The sequence below is a fragment of the Wyeomyia smithii genome, chromosome 3 (genome assembly GCF_029784165.1).
Source record: "Wyeomyia smithii strain HCP4-BCI-WySm-NY-G18 chromosome 3, ASM2978416v1, whole genome shotgun sequence".
In the NCBI taxonomy this organism is placed as follows: domain Eukaryota; kingdom Metazoa; phylum Arthropoda; class Insecta; order Diptera; family Culicidae; genus Wyeomyia; species Wyeomyia smithii.
This window is the reverse complement of record NC_073696.1, coordinates 227,217,728-227,238,898: the sequence shown is the minus strand read 5'-3', so window position 1 is coordinate 227,238,898 and position 21,171 is coordinate 227,217,728. Positions and strand designations below refer to the sequence as shown.

At 38.1% G+C, this 21,171-nt stretch overlaps 1 protein-coding gene across 4 annotated transcripts in view; it reads left to right on the top strand.

The window, feature by feature from the left end:
* LOC129727898 (uncharacterized) overlaps window positions 1–21,171 on the top strand; it is a 126,983-nt gene that overhangs the window by 5,866 nt on the left and 99,946 nt on the right. For 3 of the 4 annotated variants that reach the window (XM_055686168.1, XM_055686170.1, XM_055686166.1), the window contains exon 2: window positions 4,398–4,887. The gene's annotated coding sequence lies outside the window, so the exon portion shown is untranslated. The remainder of the gene's footprint in view (window positions 1–4,397; window positions 4,888–21,171) is intronic. The other variant, XM_055686167.1, reaches the window with a different exon arrangement.

Below are 21,171 nucleotides of genomic sequence, written 5' to 3'. Positions count from 1 at the left end.
AAAACAAAACAGTTATGAACGTTTGAGTATTTTTACTTTTTCACTCTGAACTTTTTTTGAGTGTTTTTATTTTCTAGCTACACATGTCTTTGCGCAATCTCTCGGCTTCCGGTTCTCTAAACCTGGATTCACTTGATATAAACACGTAATGTATAAATTGGTTAGCTTGTGTGTTCGTCATATTTTTACAACCATCTAATAACAGGGTTTGCCGGTGAGTTACGCATATTCAGTTTCAACAGGGCAGTGTGAAAATGTTCGAGTATGGTACAAAAATAGTGCATTGGATTGTTATGTGTAGCTAGAAAAAAAAAACACCAAAGAATAGTTCAATCTCAAATCCTTTTTTTCTTGACAAGTAGGTTTACAATTTTCCTACAATTATATTTTTTTAACTGCGGAAGCAATTACATTTTTTTAATGAAATAAAACCTAAAATATATGTAATAGTGTTGATATGACACCCTTTGTGACAGAATATTGGTAAATAATCAATTCATCACATCCCCCATATTTATAAAAAAAACTAAAAAAAAGTTCAGAGTGGAAATGGTAAAATACTTAAACGTTCATAACTTTTTGTTTTTCAAAAGGTACTTTTTGAGATATTTAATATTTTGTGACACTTTGGTGCTTATTACGGGAGTCACTTCACGGTGAAATCAGAGTGAAGTGAATGAAGTCCTATTACGGGACTCACGCATGTGAGAAAAATGTCGCTAAGTCACATCTGCCGTGGAATCTGAGTTATTCTGAGTGTCATATAAGTGAAGTGAAAACGGAAAAAGCGACGTTTCGCGTGGAATTATTTCACGACCATTTTGAACGGTGAAATGATTTCACGAATATAGGGAAGTTTATTAATCGGTTGATTTGTGATCTAGCGGTAATATGTATGGAATTTATTTTCCAGTAACAAGGCGAATCTTTTTTTTTCTTGAAAAAAATCGACTCTTTGGGACTTACAAATTTTTGAGCTGCGGCCAATTGGAACGTAAGAGAAAAATTGACCTTCGAATTTCGTTTAGCGGTAGGGCTCGAAAGTTTCCTCTTGTCGAAAAATGTCCTCTTACAAAATTTCAGCTCAATCGACTTTCCGGGACTTACAAATTTTTGAGCTGGGAAACTCGCTTATTTCACTTGTCCTATTCTCGTTTTCACTTCACTGCCAATCTCACTCCACGGAGGTGATTTCTGTCACCTCACTTGAGGTGGAATCGGGAATAGGTCTAAAAAAGTGAAGTGAGCGTGAGAGTGAAATATATTTCACCGTGAAGTGACTCCCGTAATAAGCACCTTTATAAAATTTGGCACAGAAAAAAAACTTTAATACAACGTAAACATATTTTCTAGAACCACAATTTTATCACCTACAACTTTGCTGAAGACACCATTCCAATCAAACAAGTCGTTTTTCTGATATAGAAGTTTTTATATATCAGTCACCATTTTGAATGGGCCCTTTTGAAGTAGCAGTCGCGAGTCTACATGTAGAACTGATATCATGAAATGACTTTTTTGTCAAAATGGAACAACTGTGAGAAGTTTCAGCGAAATGGTCGACTCAGATATCAGTATTTTTGGGGAAAACAAAAAAGATGTTTTAAAAAATATATTTCAGAAACTTACAATCAATTTGTACGAAAATTCTGAAATGTTAGCTGAACATTGATAGTTTTTTGTACTTGGAGAAATAAGAAATAAAAATAATAAATTCTTCCAATAAAAAATATTTCACAATTTGTTTACAGAGTATATTTTTTGGAAGGAATAAATTATTATATACAACTTTGCCGAAGACTGTATACCATTCGAATAAACCGTTTAAGCTCTTAAAATATTTTTATCATTATTAAACACTCGGCTTTGCTTAGGTAAAGAGGGGAGACTCTTTGGGAGTTTCTTCAGAGCCGAGTGTCTTTTGATGATAAAAACATTTTCCGAGCTAAAACGGTTTCAGATTTCAGTTTCAGTTTCAGATCAGTATAGTGTCTTCGCCAAAGTTGTAGAGACAGCCTGTTAAAAGAAAACTGAAAAATTAATTGATTATTTTGTAATATTTTACCCTATTTCTCAGTTCTCTGAGTCCGATCAACTATCAATGCTTAGCTGGTGGAAAATAAAACCCGAACTAAAAAAATCAGCAGATTATCATTCTAAATAACAATTGTTAAGAAAAAAATGTCATTTTTTTAGTTATTTGAGCTGTAACGAACCAGAGTCGGTCATCGGTCAGATTAACTCAATTTAAGAAAAACAAAACTCAAGGGATTTCCAGAAGACTTCCATCGGGAAACATGTCATTCAGCTAGGGTGAATTAACCGATAGTAGACCCTTTTCCTGTAGTAGACACCTCGCCATATTAACACAGTTTCTTTTCACATTAATTGGAATTTATGAATGTTTCTCGTGATTTTGATGCAGATTGGAACTATAGCGAAGGGGTCCATAGGTTAATTTACCCTAATCTGCACCAGAATCACGAGAAACATTTGTAAATTTCTTGTTTGGGGATTTAGGGAATTTAGGGAAAATTAACTTGTAGTGGACTCCCTTCCTAAAGTGGACCACCCGTCAGATTAACACAATTTCTCTCAACATCAATCGGAATTTATAGATGATTCTCGTGATTCTGATGCAGATTGGTTGTATAAGATGTTTCCCGAAGCAAATTTGCTGGGAATCCCTCGAAATTCCACATAAATTAAGTTACTCTAACCGGTGGTCCACTGGAAGTGGTCCATCCATGGTAGTTCTACCCCATATCTAAATTTCATGTTAGAGATACAGATAATTGTCTGTTTTTTTTTTCAGACAACTTTTCAATTGAGAACAGAGAATAATACAGACAATGCTCTTAAATGGCGTACTTTTTTTTACTTCAGTGTTGTTTGTTACAAAAATGTTAAAATAAAATGTTTAATTCAATAAAGTACGATCCACTTGGAATATTGATTTTGTTCTCAGATTGATGGATTTACAAAGTCAATTCATAACAATTACAATTTATAGTGGGACTGGTATGTAATTACTTTGCATCACAGCGTCCACTGAGACTGAATCAGTTTGTTGTTGTTTTTAGTTATCAATAGTGTTTGTTTAGCTGAAGGTGAACCCTTTCGGAAGTTATTGAAATATTATTTAATTCCGTGCAAAATGACTTCTTCGAATCTGATTATTATGCGTACGCCGATAGTCCGATTAAGATTGTCTTGGTTTTGATCCATACCAATTTTTCAATCAGGATTCGTTTTTCGTTTAATTTTACTTAACTCAAAAAAGGAAGTATAATGTAAAAAACATAACAAAGACTATTGCAGAAAAAGTATTCAAACTTTGAGTACAAACGGTATATTTTATAATATCAATTATGGAACTGGTATGCGATTACTTTTGAGATGGGACAATCTAATCTGACTTTTTTTGTATGTTTTGTGAAACAAATTACATTATTTTCCTCATTCCTTTTGAAGACCATTGATGATTTCAACAGCTGGTGGTCATAACGATATGCGTTTCACGGCAGTAGACGTTGATTGTTAATACTTCCTAACCCGACTCCACTCATGATTTGTAAACTGAGAGCGTAACATTATTCGCGATTGATTACGTTCAGCTAAACAATAGTACGATATTTATTACCACTGTTCACAGCCGAGCAAACGCACACACACACCCGACCATTCGATCTTATCTCCCGAGTAGAGCCGATCGTTCGCCAAAGTATGCATTCCTGGTCAGAAGAGGCTTGAGGGCTGTTGTACTTTCAAAATGTCTTGCTGTTAGCGCGACAGTGCAGGGGGCGCGCGCGCGCTCCTTACTCACAAGGTGCACCAGAGAGCCTTATGGGGCAATAAAGTAAAAGGTGAACCCATTGAGCCAATGTGAATGTAACTAACAGTGGTACTTGAATAGAGTACATACGAAACAAAAAAAAAAAAACACTCACACCAGATCTCAAGTTGGTACGGGGGATACACTTTGGGCTCTGACCTAAAGTAAGCAGTCGAATGTTCTAAGTATGTGTGGGTTCCTCCGGCTGTCTGTGAAACGACGAACGTCGGTTCTGGCTTGGGAGGCAATTGGTGGGTTGAATTTATTCTGTGTTTCCTCATGTACACAGCTGCTGGATTTTAATGTTGCAGATCATAGACTTCGGCTGCGAATGCGAACCGCGGTTACGTGCAAGCTATTGTGGTACAATAGCGTGAGCCATGAACATGGACTAATTTGCGAAATGTTTCCGTTAATCTGAAGCGAAGCGATCGTTGGTTTGTCGTCCTATCCTGAAACATTCCTGCGCAGCAATGTTTACTCATCGAGTGCCAGAAGAATTCCGCCTGACTGAACTGCAAATAGTGCCATAATACTTAAGAATTCTTCGACTAACTTGCAGCCAGCAATGTCAGGATCTTGAGCAGCTTGGAATTCCAATTCAAATCAACGATTACATGTGATGAATATTCATAGGTGAGCAAACGAATCCAAGAAGAGAGAAAAAATAAAAGAAAAACGTTGTGACTCTTGAGCCAACTGCAAATCAGACAGCGGTTAGAACGTCTCGTGGCTGACGACGGTGACGGTGATCGAAAGTGAAAAATAACCTTTAACGCTTGGGACTCGTGCGCGATTCGGCTGGAGTTTGCGCGGGCGCGAAGTGGTACGCCTGTAAGCGTTCTTTGGGAGTTGCAGAGTTGTTTCGAATTGTGCGCCACAAACGCATACGGCACAGACCGACGAGATCGACGTCGAGTGTCGCGATCCTTGCTGGTGTTTCTTGGTGGAAATAATACAAAAAATAAAACCATTACACCTACTTGCGCCCCTTGGCCGGCCGGTGGCAACGTTAAAGAGGAAAAGGCGACTATAAATAAACTTGTGCCAAGGTAAGTGAGATTTTGCACCACTGACGGTAATGGTACCCGCAGATTGGTTTTATGATTCAATTAGCTGGTATGCAAGCGACTGTGACGGAGGGACCTATTACGGGTTGTGCTAATAGGCAGGTATACACTGTGGTAAAAAATAGTCCGGACAGCTATTGCTCTGGCTTACAAAAACGCTATCTGCTGAACTTTCTGAGACTACACCATGAAGTTTTTTTGCAAAATCACAACTAAGTTGTAATGTATACTTTTTCTTCTTAATAACCTGTAAGTTGATTGCAGGCTTTTTGTTGGTTTCGGATTGACAGTCCTATTTGTTTTTTGATTTTAACCGAGAATTCTATTAAGCAAACATTGACATCATGATGTGCCCAGTATGATTATTTAAATATCAAAGCATTGCGGTTCATTGATCACGCGATGTAATATTAAGATGTTGAAGTGTGTCTCATGGTGGCCTTAATTGAAATTCGGCTCACAGTGGTTGTATAAGATTCAAATTACGTTTTATTAAGTCCAGCTGAACCTAAACTTGTGTTACACGATTTTTACATTATTATGTTTTTTATTGTTAGGTTACGGCTTAAGATCTAAAACCTCGTGGTAGTCAGATACTACAAAAACCGAAAAGTGAATGATGCAGATCCAGATCTGAAAACAAAGGTAATCAAAAATGTTAATGGTAATGGCAAAGATGAACCCACAATAGATAATTGTGTAGGGTGTAGAAACGGTGATTTGACGTTGTAGAACAGCAGTGTTTTGAATAACTTTAAAGAATGTTTTGGATCACTATCTTGAACAAAGTGCAAATTTAATTCGTGTTCTAATTTTACCGCACTTTCTTTCAAATTGTGCTTGTAAACATTTATCTGAACCGGTCCTCGAAAATTTCATTGACCAATTTATATGCTACCAGGGTTGATATTTGTTGACACTCTTGAGTGAAAGTGAAAAAAAGCATCCATAAACGTTATTTTTTTTTTAATCCTTTCAGAGTTCTCCTTTCCCGCTTTTTGCATGGAAGTGAACTGTCAAAACACCTCATTATATTTCATGCGGTGGAAGCAAGACAACAAAATCAGTTTATCAGTTAACGAAGATTGTCGAGGCATCGGTCAGTGTCAGTGAAAAAGTGTTTCGGTGAGGTTTTTTTGTTTGAGGTTGAATTTGTTGTCAAATTTTATTCCGTAACCGTGAACGATGCGCGCGATCTATTTCATATGAGTATAACAGCACGTTACTAGGACGAAAATCTAGTGTATCTGAAAGAGTGCTGCGTTCATTGGAAGTGAAAATTGAAAATGATTGGCTGTAATTTTCGAAGAATTTTGCTGGGGAAAATGACTTTTATCAGCACTGTATGCTACAGTAACTTGTTTGAGGATTTTCTAAGGTTGATAAAGAAGATAGGAGAATAATAAGAACCACGTTTACTATTTATAAGTGACACTGCAAAAAAAATTGAAGAGGTTATGCATGAGACACGACTGCAACGGTAACGCTGAATTACAAGAACCTGTCATACATATGTCAATGTATTTCTTGTTAAAAGTTAGAAAAAATCACTCGATTGGGGTAATAAATTGGTGGGTCTCAAGCAGTCTTGGGTGATATTCGGCTATTTTAGGTTGTTTTCCAGTAACTAGAGAAGTCATCATCTTTGATTTCAAAATTGCATCTGCGGTCGATTTTTGATTTATTTGTGATTATGGAAATGGTAGTATTTCTTCGCATGTATTTGAATTTAATTTCATTCTATTTATTTCGTGGCTCATGGTTTACCTTTTACTTATTATCACAAATTTTAATTTATAATAAACCAAAATAGAGTCAACAAGAGTAGGATGTTTTAAATTTTTCGTGGAAATAGGAATGCTTTTAAATTAAATAATTAAATACTGGTGTTTTAAGCAAAGTACCTACTTTTTTTTTCTTCATCTAGAGTTTATTTGACACGGCACAAATACAATTCAATGTTTAACGGCGCCAATTATATCTGGTAGCTTACTTTCTAAAGTATCTTAATAACTAAAAGCAAATTTTTTATCCTCGCTGCCGACTACGAGCTGAAACTAAATCTAACTTAAAGCTAGAATATTTTGCATTAAAAGCACAGGTTTGCTGTTTGATGGTTTTCATTGCCATAGGTAAGCAGCATATTAAATTTGTTCCGCTGCTGGGCCAAGATATTACGGACTGGCATATTGGGTTGTTTCCATCGGGTCTTGAGAGTATCGTGCGGGTCTGAATGCTGTTTCCGGATCCGGGGTCTTAACGTGTTCTTGTCGTTTGGTTGGATGTAGGCGGAAGGGGATAGGACTTAACTGGGGCGTGGATGGATTTCAGGAAAACGTATATAAGGGACATGTAGGATAGGTCACGGCTCGCCAAGACATCACGAACAGGAACAGCCGGCTGCCTACCTTCGGCCTGCAGGGAAGCTATTAATCTAGACCTGGCGTCACGGTGTACAGGGCATAACCAAACAACGTGCTCTATGTCGTGATAACCTTCACCACAGGCACAGATACCACTCTCCCCGAGCCCAACACGATGGAGATGCGCGTCAAATCTATAGTGATTGGACATAAGCCGGGACATCACACAAATGAAATCCCGACCTACATCCAACCCCTTGAACCACGGGTTCGTCGATACCTTGGGGATTATGGAATGTAACCACCTTCCCAGTTCCCCCTTGGTCCAAGAATTTTGCCAACTGATGATCGTATTCTGACGTACAAATGCGAAAAATTCATTAAAAGCAATTGGTCTTTCATAAATATCACCGTTTGTTGCGCCCACCTTAGCCAAAGAGTCCGCTTTCTAATTACCCGGAATCGAGCAGTGAGAAGGGACCCACGCTAAGGTAATCTGAGTAGATTTTTCGGATAAAGCACTCAGATGTTCCCGTATTTTCCCCAGGAAATACGGTGAGTGCTTAACATCTTTCATCGATCGGAGGGCCTCAATGGAACTGAGACTGTCCGTAAAGATGAAATAATGGTCCGTGGGCAATTTTTCGATAATCCCTAGGGTGTACTGAATTGCAGCTAATTCTGCGACGTAAACAGAAGCAGGATTATCGAGCTTATGGGAGACGGTTAAATTGTTATTGAAGATACCGAAGCCAGTGGACCCATCAAGAAGTGATCCGTCATTGTAGTACATATTGTCGCAGTTGATGTTTCGATATTTATTGGAAAAAATTTTAGGGATCTGCTGCACGCGTAAATGATCCGGGATTCCACGAGTTTCTTCTATCATGGATGTATCGAAAAACACAGTAGAATCAGAAGTATTTGATAAGTCGACACGATTTGGAATATTCGAAGAAGGGTTAATATTTTGGGACATGTGATTGAAATATAATGTCATAAAACGGGTTTGAGAATTAGGTTCGATTAACCTTTCAAAATTTTCAATCACGGGACGGTTCAAGACCTCACATTTAATTAGAATACGAGAAGGCAGGCTCCAGAAGCGGTTTTTCAATGGTAGTACTGCAGCTAAGATCTCCAAACTCATCGTATGGGTCGATTGCATGCAACCCACGGCGATACGCTAAAAAAGTACCTACTTGCTTTTGATAAAATTGCGTTTCTTAGCAAATATTATTGTTTTGAATATTTCATGAAATGTTCAAAACAATAAACGTTGAAAGCAAAACGTTGAAAGCACAGAAAAACAATACCAAAGGTGACAAAGAGAAGAAGATTTTTGTACTTTTGCTGTTACCTGGAGAGCTAGCCAGGCACACTGTGTTCTAGGGAATCGAAGCTGTTACGAAATGCACTTTCTCCAAATCTTCCAATCTTGTGACAACACGAATGGCGCTTTTTAGCGCCCTGAAATCATACATTTGAAGTAGTTGATGTTACCACTTGCCAAAACGTTGCGGATAGAGAACGGCAAAGAAAAAATGTTTCGTTTTCTCTTGCAATCTGCCGAGGCTATCGAGGCTTTCCCCCAATTAAGAGGGGTATAAAGGTGTGCAGTAAGACGTAATTCTACGTCAAAAGTGCAGACAGCCACAAAAGATCAAAAAGCACTGGTCGAAGTGGAGTCCATAAAAAGGGTTTTAAACTATTCTAGAAAAAATTCAATAAGAATATGTATTCCAGAGCGCATAACTTTGAGTTATTGAAAAATAAAATATTTGAACAAGAGCTGTACGAATAATTTTTCGATACAGTGTATATGTTGCTAGCAGGGAGTCCGCTGCTAAACACGTTACATGGGTAAAGGATTATGTCCAAACTAGTACCCGGCAATCCCAACTGTAATAGTTATGTTTACCTTTCATAAGAATAACATTCTTAGGGCTTAGTAAAGGCTCAATTCGAAAGAAAAAAATAGGTTAGTTCACAGCAAGTCGTGTTATTTTTGTTAGTGAAAGCTATTGAGACACCCTTTTCAAATTCCTGAAATACCGAGTGTCTAGTGTCAGATTTACCTTAATTCGGTGGCACAACCACCGAAGTGCATTGCGGCACCTTTTTGGCCCAGTTGCGTCGCGCTGTAGAAATAACTTCATACTGCAACTTTTGTAGGCTAACTAGCCTCAGCGAATCTCGTTCGGCAGTAAACCTCGGCACCGTGCAGACGGCGACAGGCAGCCCACGAAGATTGCCACTGAAAGATTCGAGGTCTTATCATAAATAATGCATTGTTTCTCACATTAGAGCCGTGTCTAGTGACTGTGAGATTGCACTTTTGTGAAGCTGTTGATGATGCTCGGATAAGGCTCTCTTCGAGCTGTAGGTACATAATTAACTGCTTGCTGCATAGCTTTACCGTCTCTGTTCGCACCTTCAACATCCCACCAGCCAGCAAAATAGATGGGCTCAGTATAGGGGTCACCATATGTTCGGAGCAGTCACCGCCCGGTCGCTATGCTCAATTGAGCGCGGAAAGTTGTGAAGGGTTACAATCGGATAGATCGGAGAGGAAAAGGGAAAGGAGTGGTGGTCATACACTGTGAGCCAAGAATGTGACACCGAAGGTCAACGCTGAATAGATTGCTCCAAATATGCGGGGTGTGTGGCCAACCTACCGTAGCGTGCGATCATGTTTTGGTTCAATTGTTTCCTACTTCTGCACACCCACTAGAGAGGCACGCAACGCACAACAGCGACTAGGAATTGGATTGTGAGATTGCGGGCGGACTTATTGATGCTGGGGCGGAAGCATTTTTTGGATTATGTTAGCTATTGCTGTTGTTGCACCAACTATGATTGGTAATTGCGTTCAGCAGCGTTTAAGCGGAGAAACTTTCAGCACGATTTTTAGGATTTCGGTGAGCTGCTGCTCGTTAATTTAACTTTGCTCGCTTGATTTTAGCATATGCTAAAATTGAACGTGATTAACGCTTCGAATAATTTGCCTGGGTTTCCGGAACTGAATCAAATGAGTATTCATGTTTTTTCATGTCGAAGTGGACTCAAATATTTTTGGAGGTTTCTTTTAACAAGTTAAATTTTTGAATTATTTTTGCTGAGAACATGTGCCTTCAATTTTACATTGAAGTTCTTAATTCACACGGCTTCGTAGTCTTAAAAATGTGAAAAAAAACTATATTTTTCTCTTACACCGACGTTTCGAATAATCTATATTCTTTATCAAGGTTCTACAAGCGAATGACACAAACAAAAAATTTAAAACAGTTCCACATATTATACACATAATACATCATTACCGAGGTGACCGTTTCCCTGTAAAGTAGCTCTTGGGCTAGAGCATTAATTGTCAAAACCAAATAATTATCAACCTAACACGACATACAAAAACACAATTAATTATCTAAACAAGTTATCAAATACAATTTCTACTTCTTACATTATGAAAATTAATACTAGACACTTTAACGAAGCGAAACTTTTTTCCATAACAAGAAACTTGTATGCAACCTCTATTGCGCACAAGTTATGCTGTGTAACACGCGGTGGAAGCTGTCAGCGACCGTTGACGCTGTGTTGGAGAAGAGTAGTTTTTTCCCCTGAGGAAATGTATTTTGGCAATAGTGGATGGGTTGGTGGCATGTTTGTTTTGATTAAGCGCATCCAGTTTTTTATGTACGACCGGTAATTGCTGGTTCTTGTCTTAAGATGCTGTATAGTGAGTCCAACATAGCACGCATCGCTGTCTGCACAGGGAATTTTGTAAATGACATTGCTGCGATCTAATGTTACGATGCGATCTTTGGTGTTCGTGAATAAATGGTTTATTATGTGCTCAATACGTGTAGCTAGGGTATCTTCTGGGTAATCTATACGCAGTGATTTCTTTATGCGGGCCGTTAATCTGTTGATATAAGGCATAGGTTTGTATGTTGTTGGCAAAACAGACTAATGAGAAGGAACGTACAAGATGGTCCAGTAGAAACATTGCCAACATATTTAGAAATCAATAGGACTCTATACAAATATTTATATTCTTTCAACAAAACTATATTTTTTTGTGTAAAATTCATTATATAAGGACCTATTTCAGGCCAAAACTTCGTTTTTTTTTGTGCTAATCGGAGAGATTTCGTACGAATTTAGAACCTAGAGAGGAAGAACACAAACATAACCTTACAATATGTTTGACTACAAAAATTGACTGTCTCCAATGTTATTGCCAAAATTACAATCTTTAACTCAAAAGTAATGGAACTGATAAACAAATATTAAAAAAAGGGTAGTTTTTTGGTAAAAAAATATCGACTTACCAAATTTAATGTTGCTCTCCATTACAAACAATGATTTTGGGACAAAAGTTTCAACAACTTTAATTTACTACCACACGGCTATGGCCGATTAAAACGACTGTTCGACTGACAGCTGGCGCTGCAGTAAAAATGATGATGATGATTTGTAGGCAGGATTTTAACCTATCAAGATTCTATTTGCAGTGAGTTATCACGAGTTTACGTAGCGGAAAACTTAAAAAATTTAGATTTTTTTCACTAAACGGTAGATTTAAACTAAGAAAATGCAATTCCAACACGCTATGTACCTACCGACTCCTGTAAAAACATAACCTCGAACTAGAAACTAAACCGGATTTCATATTTTTGCAATTTCATATGTATTTTCTTGACAGTAAGCAGTCTACTAGATGCTGCTGAAAGTTTCTAACCAGCTGTATTCTTTTTGACGCCAAAAACATCCATTTTACGCAAACATCGGACGAAAAACAGTCTCCTGTGTATACACGCAAAACTTTTCCTTATTACTTTAGAAGCATTAGCGCAAAATTGCCTTTTGGGTAACAAACCTATTACTTAAAAGGCAATAAAACTCTTCCCCAGTCAAGTAACAACACATACTGCCATATATTTAGCACGTGTTACGGGAGTACGACTATCTAATAATGGTCGTTTCAACCACATGCAAGATTTTTTCTGTCTGTTTTGAAACTGCTCCCTTTCCATCTCAAGCAAAAAAAAAAACACACACCGTCGCATATGTTGCACATGTTACAAGTTTCTTCAATCTCCAATTCATACGGTGTGCGTGTATCAGTTTTTTTTTTGTTCACACAACATTCATTTGACACGGACGTGTATCAGTTCGCATATGGAGTAGAGAAAAAATATGACAAGAGCTGCCAAGCAGCATTTTCCCCGTCATAGGGTATGCAAACGTTGATGATTTCAAAGACTTGAAATGCGTCTTGAAATGACATCACGATCTGTAAACTGCGTTGGAGACACAATAAGTAATAAAAAATTGCCCCAAAGTAATAAAATGTTCCCCGTTTGCGTTGGGTGTATCAGCTTTGGTTAAAAATTATATCTATCATCATTTTACTTATTCTGTCAGGTGCTTATGATTTACGTAAGGCCGATGCTATAATGAAAGCGAAGCGGTGCGAAATATGTTTTATCGCACGTGGGGAATAATATCAACAATGGGAAGATATATTAAACGGATTCCTTTCTTATTTATCATAGCATCGTCCTAAGAAAAAGATGAAACGAAAAAAATGCATGCTCAAGAATGAGCTGTCGTGTGCAACATATGACAGCTTCGCTGCCAATGTAAGCTGTGTGTGAGCTCTCATGAATAACTTATTCATGAGGCTGTTATCGTAAAAAGAGAACCTAGTCAGAAGTCAGTATAGTGTCACAGTGCAGTACTTTTTCGAAGCCTGCCTTAAACATTTTAAAGATTTTAAAATGGGTACTCGCGAAGAAAAAAATCGTACGGTAATGACAAAAATTAAAGATATATCGATTTATAAAAAAAACTTCAGTCCTTTTCAATTGTTAGTCTATATAAAATTTGAAAAATGAAGTATGCAAAGTTGTTTAGTTAATGGGTTCAATGATGGCAATTTCGGTCACGGGTTACTTTAAAACACGTTTTATTATGTCAAAGCCGACGTTTCAAGGATATATTTCCTCGTCCTCAGGGCTGTAATGTAGTAGTCTGCATCAACATGTGAGAGATCGCAGCGTGCCGGAGTAAGCGATGCTTAAGTTGTTCGTGTCCGTTCTATAATTTATTGCGAATCTGTCACATGCGATGTAACACATTCCTAACACCTGCAATGCTTGAATCCTGTCATCCGAAGTTAAAATTCTAGTGTTGGCTATATTGAAACTGTGGTTCTCTTTCTATCGCATGCTTCATTTACGCCGTCTTTTTGACTCATCTTCCCTTACCTCCCTCTCAGTGCTAGAATCTCTATACTGTTCGTAGCGTTTCATGAGAGAGCGGTGCGCGGCAAGACGGTTCTTCAGTTGCTGTGTAGTCATACCAATGTAGGGGAGGATTGTACAAAACGCACCAGTTAAGCAATCTCGCGTTTTACAGCGCTTCAAATCATTTCAAAGCGATATTGAACGTGTAGGATGATTGTAGGATCTATTTATTGTATGTTTATGACAAAGTTTATTATAAAATACTGGATTTCAATGTCTTTTCAGTAAAAATTACCATTGCCGCCAAACAAGCCCGTGACCAAAACGCACCACAACAAAGGTCAGTATGCTCCAAAGCAGGTGGTTAATATGCCACTGGCAGAAATCAGCACGCGAAGTGAGAAGAGCTTGAAGTCTCGAAAGTAAAATCAAAAATAATGGAACATGCTCTAAATTGTCAAGCAATCTCTTGCAAGCTCTTCATAGTGCATTCTGTCCCAATTTTAATTTTGATTGTTTTTAGGTAAAAGTTGACGAAAGTTAGTGAAATAATTTGAAATAGTCATAGTATTATAAACTCCAAAAGTGTAAAGGTTAGGGGAACCATAGTTTTTTTGTGTTATTTACTAGCCAGTTAATCATGAAAGCTTAAATAAAATTCATGAATAATTACATGTTGGACAGAGTCACAGCCAATTACACAGTTTTTTGAGTATTTTAGTCATTACGGCACACTTTTTTATATGAGAACTGTAGAGAAGCTGGGTTTTTATGAGAAAAGCGTAGAAGAGCCACATGTGTCAGTATTTTGGGGAATCGATAGCATGGCCCATCTTACCCAACTGGTGCGTCTCGTACGGTTCTCCCCTATGAGCTATCGCAGTCTGCACACGGGATACAGTATATTACGTTTCTTTTTGAAAGATGCGAAGAAGAGTCTTTGAGTTTCGTGAAAAGTAGTCTGTTGGTTTTGACGCGTTTGAAACTCAGACTGATATTTTCATGGTTCTTTTTAATATTGCGTGCAAGTGCGGGTGTGAGGCCGTCAACATGGTGCAAAGATCGATATACTTTTGGTTCCAAGTTTACTTCCTCAACAACGTTATTCGTGCTTCGGTTGATAAATCTGTTGATTAACCGATTTATCAGTGAGCTCGGATAGTTGTTGGTAAGCAAGTGCTCGCGCACTATCTGTTTATTTTCCGTGAGCGATTTGTTCGTCGATAATCGAAACACTCTCCCAATAAAACCGGTTACCGTATTCAATTTCTGTGCCAGCGGGTGCATCGAGAGAAAATTAAGAATTCTCCCGGAAGCGACAGGTTTCTTATACCATTCGGTCACGATTTTTTGTTCATTGGTTCTGATAAGAACCATATCTAAATACGGTAAACGGTTGTTATTCTCTACCTCATATGTGAATTGAATATGTGAGTCGAACCCGTTGAGAGCGTTCCTCACATATTCAATCTTGTCCAGTTATTTCTCACCGCTTGTACCACCAAGTCTCTCGGTATGCAAGGCTTACTACATCAAACGATACCAATACATAGTTGGGGGGAAGTGTGACGTCGTTAATAAACGTACAGAACTCATATGAGTTGCGTACGTTATATTTCTCGTGGTCTATCGAATGATGCAGAATGCTTGCAAGGTATTTTGAGAGATCATATGTTGGGAATTTATGCATGACAGTACGACCCTCAGTGGATTGCCGTCTTTATGAATCTTAGGTAGTCCATAAATTTTAGGGCAAGTCGCGTTGTATGTAGTTAGCCGATTCTTGGTGGGTTGATCAATCATTTTTTGGTCGAATAGGGATTTCACCAGCGTGTTATTTAACGTTTGAATTTTGTTTGTCCAATCCGCGTCGATCCTTTCGTATGTGTCGATGTCGTCGAAAAGGGTTCTAATTTTTGACTCATAATCTTCTCTCTTCATTATAACTGTTTTATTACCCTTATCGGCATCGGATGATAGTCCCGTGACCGAAATTGCCATCATTGAACCCATTAACTATTTATTGGTCAAACAACGCTTAACACAAAGTTGTTTAGTTTAGTAAGGCCTTCACTCACTCACACACACACACACACACACACACACACACACACACAAAGTTTAATTAGATTCTGAGATGGTGCTCCCAGCTTCTCAGTCGAGTTGGAACTAAATCCTTCACATATTTTTTTTTAACGCCTTATATCTTATCTACAAAAATGACTTTGTCAAGACTTGCTAACGAATATTGTTTCACCATGTCAGTTCAAAACAAATCTATACGATTTCCCTTATTTGTTATAGGCAAAAGTAAGAAATTCATCCTGAGTTGTGATGAGAAATGTATAACACTTATGTTCTTTACCAACCTTCCAAACAAAATTGTTTTTTTACTTTAATATTCCTTTTCACAAATTGTCCGGCACTTCCAGAAAAAATGTTCACATAGGGGAAATGCTCCATTATTCATCTCAGCTCATATATTCATCTCACACAACATGAAAACAATAAATATTTTCTTCCTAAACCAATCTGCTAATCCATGGAATGGATTCTTCTTAGTTCACTTTAGATTCCTAATAAAGTATAATCTCCAAAAACTCACTTTAAAGCTCTAAATTTGATATTATGGTCGGGTATTTGTACTCGAAAACTCATTTAATTCAATTACCAAAGTTTTTTCATCAATAGCGGACCACTTTTTATTTTAATTACGAAACAAAATCACTTACTACACTAAGAATACTTTAATATTTGAAATGTTCACCTCAAATTTCCTAAAACAAGCTGGAATTAGCAGAAATATATGAGATGGATTTCTACAATTCCTAAATTTGAACTGTATGTATTTTCATCTGTTTTCACTGTGTTGAAGAAAATCAAAAGTTGCCAAATCAGTTTCTGCTAATACGAAAAAATCATACTGAAAATGTTGAATTATTCCGACATAATTAACATAGTGATTCATTCATGATTAACAATGTGGTGAATATGGGGGCGTCGTGAGATGAATAATTGAGCAGTGATTCAAGTTTTGAGATGGATATGGAAGCGTTGTGGAAAATGATTTGTTTTACAAAATTCAGGATAAATCTAGCTAATTACACTAAATATACAATGCTGAACGATTCCATAAGAGCACGAAAGCATATTTAGTTTAGGAGCCATCCACATACCACGTGGACAGATTTTTAACGATTTTGAACCCCCCCCACCTCCACCTCCGTGGACAACTGCTCATATAAATTCTAAAAAAAATGTATGGACCGTGGCCATTAGCCGTGGCCATTAGCCGTGGCCGTTCTACCCCCCACCCCCCCCAAAGCTGTCCACGTGGTATGTGGATGCCCCCTTATTAGTTCAATGATTTCGTACAAATTTGGTGTTTAATCCGTGCATTTTTCGTGAATATCGGCTTAATGAGATGAATAATGGAGAGAAGAAGAGTCATTGGAAATAAAATTTTCGATTTCTGTTTTCTTTTACTCATCCTAAAAACGGAGTGAAAGAGCTTTTCACTGTTTGTGCGAAGCAGAGCTTGGTGGAATAATTGTGGGACTAACAGTACCTTCCGAAATAATTGTTTAGGCCTTTTATGATAGTTTCGATTACTAACAAAAAAGTCGCCTTCCTTTGATCTTTGTGGAGATGCAGAACTTGACCGTTATGTACTCGACAGGGTACCCGGGTACCTTTTCAGACTTCATTGCTTAAAAAAAAAGGATAACCTCAACTCAGCCAGCTGAAACTTATGGAATGCTCCTAACTAGTGGAAATGAACTATTTTCCATCATCAGACTGTTTACAGCACTTCGGGGACTTCGAATTTTTCCACTCACAAAATGAAATGCTTCTTGCTATTACATCTCTTGACCGATTTTCGATCTTGGCCTGTCAAAAGATTGGAAAATCTGTCTACTTTTAGAATCCTGCACCAACATGAACCTGTGATTATATCTGGTTTCTGTAAAACCGGATCTTCGGGAGCATGTTCCGGTGTGACAAAATTTATGAAATCATTCCAGAAGTCGATTTATATCCATTCCGAATCCATCTGATGAGTTGTCCCTTAAACGGCCGTACCGAAGCAGATTCCCGTGGGATCCTATATGGTCACCAACATGATTGGATAGAAACATTAATGAAATCATTTCAGGACTCCTTTTTGAGTCCACATGCCAATTTGTCTTGAGAAGGCTACTTCGAAGACGTATTTGGAGCTATTTTAGTCAGAGCCTGACAAAGCCATTTTCAATTGACAATTATCAGGTTATAGTGACGCTTCACCCCGTCGCTTCCAATTGAAAAGCTTTTGTATCATTTTCGAGCACTTTGTGAGTCACATGACACCCAATCGAAAGCTCTTGCTGTGATTGCGACAACTGAAGGACTTGAAATTGATACAAACGCTTTTCAATTGAAAGCGGAGATTATCACCATCACTCTCACATGACGATTTTCAATTGAAAATGACAACGAGCGCTGACGGAGACAGAAGGCTTCCATACAGTACTTCACGCACATATATGGAGGAAATATTGCTCGGAACTTGCGTAACGTATTTATTGGATACCATTGCCGTTCTAACTACGGCTTGCGGTGTTAGAAAACACCATCAAACGACGCGATGCGGTGTTAATTTCAATTGAGACGCTGAAGGAAAGGAAAGAGTCTCTCTCTCCGTCATCCGATGAACAACAGACGGGAAAGAGAGAAAGAGGTGATTCGTTGACAGTAGCCAAAAGGAATCAAGTGAAAATGAAACTGTTCGAATCGAAATGACAGCGCGAGTATATCAGTTTCATTGTTTTGTTTCGAAAATGAATTGATAAAGGTTTTTCATTTTGTATACAGAGATTTCTGGCCCATTGCAAATCGTTTATTATTTCAAATTTTTGCACAAATAACAAGTCGTTTTATGTCTGAAACTTAACAAATATAACAATATAATTTTAGGGACAACTTATCAGATGGTCTCGAAATGGATATAAATCGATTCCCTGAGTGATTTCAAGAATTTTGATATACATATTGCTACGGATAAAAAAACATGCTTGTGATGCTTCATAGTGGCCATTTCAAAGACAACTCAACTGATGGAGTCAGAATGTATAAAAGTCAACTTCTGGAGTAATTTAATGAATTTCGATACCAATATTGTTTGGTTTTATTACCAATTGTTAAAATTTGCTTTGAATCTTGAATTTGGCCCCGGAGATCCGGATTTACAGAAACCAGAAATGGGAGCGAACATGCTGAAAATAGACAAATTTTACAATCTTTTGGCGGGTCAGGATCGAAAATCGGTCATGAATTGAAGCAGTAAGACGTATTTCATTAACGGTTAATACGATAGGTCTAACATCACTTCCTCTTCCAACTTGTTTGCAAAGACGTTGCCGGTGCCGTTATTGATCATTGAAACAATTTAATCACTAAAACTTCAATTCAATGAGAATGGTCGGTCACACCCAGCCCTATTCAGTTGAATCACTGTGTTTACTGATTCGGACCAATTTAAGAGTAGCAACCATTGATATGGAAATTAGTCAAGTTTAAGCTAAGCTAGAAGTATTTTATTATTTTGGAATATTCCACATCCATGTTTACTCCATAATATTTTACGGATGAATATGTTGCACGTTTCAAAGATGAGAATAAACTCTATATTGTGAAACAAAGCTGTAGTTTTCCGGAAAAAATCACAAGTGACCATCTCGGCTATCACGTAAAAAAATAGGTTTTTCAAGCTTCATCTCTACAAGAAAACATAATTGAAAATTTCACACTGCTACTTTATTTCTATTTTCAAGCCATTATCCATTGAAGCACCGAATAGTGATAAAGCTTGTTATTTATTTCCTTAAATAGCATCTACCAACTATAACTTGATTAAAAATTATGTTGAGCTTTGTAAGACAGACGTTGATGCACCATCAGATAAATTAGGGCTGTTTATCAATTAACCACTTTTTTTGTTTCCATGGGAAGCAAAAGTTTTGGAGAAATGGAATGAATGTTACCAACGATTACTACAGGGGTTGAATATTCGGTCGAATGAGATCCGTTGCTTTAGCATACATTAAAATGTTTTATTTTTTTTTTATATTTCTGTCTCTCCCCGCGGAAGAGTTCAAATTTAGATCAGATCACTTTAGTTCATCAGATATTCTCTACTGAGTATCACAAAATGGACATAATCAGTATTGATTAGTTTTCATTGACTTGACTTTTGTTCTATTCTCGAGGAAACAAGCATTAATAATAATTGCTTTAGACAAGAAATTTTCTGCCATTAGCCATAGTGCGATCGGCGGAAAATCAAACACAGCAATAAACACGCAATACAGAGCTGACGAAGTATTCATGACAAAGGAAAAAAAATGATAAAAAAAGAGACGGAAATAAAATTACGCGATAGACATGCATCCGATGTGCGTGCATAAGAAATATATAATCTGATTAGTAAAATTATCGGATGAGGGTGAGATTGCATGCTTTTCGCCTGATTAATTGGGCTAAGCTCAGAAAGCTACTTCTTCGAATCTTATGAATTCAAAACACAGGGAGAAGCACAACCTTAGTGGTGATCATGGCACCCTAACCGCCCTACCGGATCAGACAGTTTGAGGTTCTGACACCGGTCGGCTGGGCTGTAAATCACAGATGCATCGATAAGCAAATGAGTGACACGTAACGCTTCGGCCGTGACGTACCTACATGCGAGCCCGAAGTACTGTCAACAGTCGCGTTGATAGCAACAGCGTTGAAAATAGGAGGCGCTAGAAGCGTGTGAAATTATTGTATCTGTTGAGAGGAGAAAAAATTAGTAACTGGCCGGCATAATTGTTTTATTAGCTTAGGGTAACACAAATTAACCTTGATTTGAATGAAGTGTACTGTTTTAGAGTGGTTGATGGGAACTTGAGTAGGCTTTTACCACATTGATAATTAAATTTTGAGAAGTTACATTTGCTGTGTTAAATCAATTTTGGGACTGCCTCCTATCTCTTTTGATCGGTGTTATGATGATGTCAGCAATATAATCGATAAATTCCGGTTCCGTACCGGATTTTTCGCAATGCTTTTTGCTGTTGATAAGCAGTGGCCTGCGATGAATACAAAGCAGGCATAACAATACGAAAATTATACTCTTATCTACGAACTCCTCTTCATTTACGTAATATCGTCTTTATCTTTGCTGCTCAAAAGTGAAAACACATCACAGGGGCAGTGATGCCGTCGAGGTGTCATCGCTGAGAGTAGGAGCGTTTCGGCGCCGTTGTTATAAAGCCGGATTCTCCGGCAGATGATACTCATCGATCGGCGTCGAGGATGATCTCTTGTTCGAATGACCCGCATTGGTGCAAGGTGCTCCAGCAGCTGCTGCGGCTCTGAGTAGTGATGCTACGACAGTGTGTGCCCTGGCCTCGAAGTGAGAGTGCAGCGTCCATGCGTTTTTTTGTTTCGCGATCGATACGGCCGGTGGTCAGCCAGTGCTACACCAGTGGTTCGAGTAAAAAACGCGTAGTGATCGCAACACCCGCTAAATACAGTCGGAAGTGAAAGGAGCTGCCCAAGGCTCTGACCTGGCAGGTTCACCAACGCTTAAGCACAGCACTCACCACCGATGGTCAGCGATCTGCAGT